The sequence below is a fragment of the Schistocerca cancellata genome, chromosome 6, assembly GCF_023864275.1.
Source record: "Schistocerca cancellata isolate TAMUIC-IGC-003103 chromosome 6, iqSchCanc2.1, whole genome shotgun sequence".
Taxonomy (NCBI): domain Eukaryota; kingdom Metazoa; phylum Arthropoda; class Insecta; order Orthoptera; family Acrididae; genus Schistocerca; species Schistocerca cancellata.
This window is the reverse complement of record NC_064631.1, coordinates 718,073,494-718,077,321: the sequence shown is the minus strand read 5'-3', so window position 1 is coordinate 718,077,321 and position 3,828 is coordinate 718,073,494. Positions and strand designations below refer to the sequence as shown.

Here is a 3,828-nt window from a genome sequence, read left to right as displayed (position 1 = left end):
AATCTAGAACGAAATTAGAATTATATTAATACTAATCGTTGTGTTTGGTCGTTGCGGACGTCACATGACATCCGTTCAAGATCGTTGATGATCCTTTCACTCAGTTTTTTTTTTATTACAGACGCTAACCAGCGCTCTGACCGAACACGCTGAGCTACCGTGCCGGCATTTTTTAATCCCCCCCCCCTCCCCCAATTACTCGTGGGAGACATTCTTACCAAGTCCCGTAAGAGTTCGGGGAATATGTGCGCATCTGCATAGAAGAAGGAGGTCATGGCCGGTATTGCCAGAACTACATACTTATATGGATATGGTGTCTGATCTTTCGGTCATGTCTGCACTATCCACTGTGCCTTCGGTGGCTCAGATGGATAGAGCGTCTGCCATGTAAGCAGGAGATCCCGGGTTCGAGTCCCGGCCGGGTCACACATTTTCACCTTTCCCCGTTGATATATATCAACGCCCGTTAGCAGCTGTAGGTATTAATATAATTCTAAATTAATAGGTTGTCCGACTCTTCCCGTTAAGAACTCTCTCGTAATTACAACACTAAATTTCTCCGCCTAGAAAACCACTTCTCTCGTAGCGCTTGCCACTGGATGTTGTTGAGCAACACCCTAAAGCCGAGTAAACGATTCCTTGGGGAAACGCACCGTTCTTCACCGCGTCTTCTCTATTAATACTACTTTTTAAGGGTCATAGGCTAATGAGCAACACCCAGGAATTCGGTCGAATAAATATTTTGTAAGGCACTTCATTCGAGTATGAATTACTTTTCCGTAAGATTGTCGCCATCTAAATCTGTCTGGCATTTGCTTCTCCTCCTACTCTTTTCTTGAGGTCATCCAATTTAATGTTGCTGCAGATGGTTACTCCAAGGTGTTTTACGGCATTTACTATTTCCAGTGATACGTCGCCAACGGTGCAGTCGAACAGTAGTGGATCTGTTGCCTTTTTATGCGTAATACGTGACACGTGTGTTCAAGAACAGCCTCCAGTCCCTGCATAAATCATCGATCTTCTGCCAATCTCCTGGCGTTGCAACCTGCCTAGAGAGAAAAACTTTGTCCTCTGAATAGCCACAAGCAGCCTCCAACGCTATGCCGTATGTCATTCTCTTGGGGTATTCCTGAAATTACCGTTAGATCTGTCGATTATGTACCGTTACAAATAACGTATCGGTTCTATCTTTCAAAAAGTACTGATTCTAGTCACGGTTCTGGCCCAATACTCGCTAACCTCTTAGTTTGTCCGCTAAACGACGTTGCGGAACTATGTCTAGTGCCTTCCGGAAGTCAAAGAACATGGCGTCAACCTAGGCACTCTGTATTTCACGGATTGTGGCGTTCTCTAGATAGAATAATTCGCACAGTTCTAAAAACATTTTCGCGAATGCAGTTACATCAACATCGTAACTGTGACTGATCTGATTAGTTTAAAGATACGATTTGAGCCGCGCTGATATTCAAATGGTTCAAATGGCTCCGAGCACTATGGGACTTAACATCTGTGGTCATCAGTCCCCTAGAACTTAGAACTACTTAAACCTAACTAACCTAAGGACATCACACACATCCATGCCCGAGGCAAGATTCGAACCTGCGACCGTAGCAGTCGCGCGGCTCCGGACTGAGCGCCTAGAACCGCTAGACCACCGCGGCCGGCCGCACTGATATTTTACCAATTACTTAAATAAAAATAAGTTTTTAGCATAGTACGATTTTTTATCGGACTAACAAGCATAAAATAATTGCTCCAAGCTCCATAGATCCATAAACCCATACAGATAGTTCTGAAAATTCATGATTGTGCACTTTTAGTAGCTATGAAAATACTTAGAAGATTTACAACGAAAAACGTGGGGCTCATGCAGTAGATAAAACGCTAATTGGGACGTAAACCATTCGTGCATCGATTATGTAGTATAGTTGAGAATGCAGACCCAATATGAATACAACAAAGCCAAACACTAATTTTCAAATATTTAGCTTTAAAAATGCTTGAACAAATAAATATTTTCATAAAACGAGTCACTCCCTACTTCACCCCCGTAACGGTTGAATTTCCAAACGCAGTGAAATGAATGAATATTTTTCTATTTCTAGCAGCGCACTCGTAGATTTAGCTTCAAAGAAGTTTGCATAATGAAATATTTCCATAAAAACTTTCATCCAGTATTTCACCCGCTTATAGATTGAATTTCAGAAAACAGTAAACAGCTATTTCTTTTTATTTCTAGCTGAGAAGCCAAATTCAAATTTCCATAGATTTAGCTTTAGAAATGCTTTCTTAATGAAATAGTTTCATAAAAGATCTCATCCTCTACTTCCGCCCCTTACAGGACGAATTTCCAAAAACAATGAAACACGTATTTTTTTTTTTATTTGCAACCCGCAAAGTCAAATACCAGTTTTCAGAGATGTAGCTCTAAAATACTTCAGCAATTATTTAATAATGATTTATTAAAAAGAACTTCCACCCACTATTTCACCGCCGTAGGGGTTAAATTTCCAAAACTGCCGAAGCAAATATTTTTCTTTTCTTATAATCGAGAAAACAAATACCTGTTTTCGTAAGTTTAGCTTCGAAATATTTTTGTAAAAGATCTTTCATCCCCATAGGAGTGGAATTTCGCACAGTCCCATCTTAAACGACGCCTACAGTATAGGACAAACACGCTCTCCAAATTTCAGGTTTTTATCCTTACGGTTTGGGATGGGCGATGATGAATTGGTGAGTGAGTCGGTCTGTCGAGGCGTTGCCTTTTACATGTGGAGGTTATTAACGTTAAATCAGTTCTATTTCTCTTGGGAGTCTGTGTCAAGCTGTTGGCGCAGTTTCGTGGTTTCTGTTCAGGGATAAACCTGATCCGAAACCACCTGAAACTCTTTCAGCTGTGGAAGAGTTCCGGTGAGCGCGAAGTGATATGTGACACGTTAAGAGCTTTAGTCCTGCGACTGACATATCGGGCACAGATAGATCGCTCCCTGTGATACGGAAGTCATTTTATGCCCGTCCGCCGCCATATAGTGGTTTCGGTTACAGAGAGCCGCCGCGGTGGAGGCTGTGCTTCACGAGCGGACGTCGGCGACGGCCAGATGAACGGCCTGCCACAGTGAAGTACTGGTCCGGCGAGCAACCGGCCGATCAGAACCGTATTAGCCGCGCTCGGCTCGGCTCGGCTCGGCTCGGCTCGGCTCGGTGTCCCGCGGCCGCTGCATACGTCACGAGAGCCGTCTGGGACGCAGCCGCGTGTAATAGGGCGGCAGACCATTTGCTAGAAAGAAGGCTTTATGGGGCAGTTTAAGAGGCGGTTTTGCCGCTAATGGATGTAACGAGATGACGCGATAATGCCCTGTGTCAGTTCGCAGCTAATTGGCGGATGAACGTAACGGGGCGTCCTGTCCGGTTGGCGGTAACATTAGACGGAGAGCCTTCTTATGCCGTCGGCTGGGCGGTTTTAAGATCGTAATTAAGCTATTATTTTCGGCGAGTGTTTCGCTGTACGACCGCGAATCTACCTTCCATAAAACGTAAGACTCCTCTCGGGAGTTGATAGGGGGGAAGCTCTGGAATTGATAGGGTGAAGTGATGGGCAGTTGGCGGTGGAGGGTGGGGGGAGGAGAGTGTGCGATTGTTAGAAGTAAGTATATCGTAGATGTCGAAGTAAATATATAAAAAAAGAAAAAACGAAAAAAGGGGACCATCACTGGTAGTGTTGCACTGAAAATAGCGAAGATCGTTTTCTCGACTGAGGATGTGTTTAAGTAGTTCTAAGTTCTAGGGGACTGATGACCTCAGATGTTAAGTCCCATAGTGCTCAGAGCC

The 3,828-nt window shown here is 44.0% G+C and overlaps 1 non-coding gene across 1 annotated transcript; it reads left to right on the top strand.

Moving 5' to 3' along the window:
• The first annotated feature begins 351 nt into the window (after positions 1 to 351).
• Trnat-ugu (transfer RNA threonine (anticodon UGU)) lies at positions 352 to 426 on the top strand. The gene has a single exon. It is a non-coding gene; the product is annotated as a tRNA-Thr (tRNA).
• Positions 427 to 3,828: the final 3,402 nt, after the last annotated feature.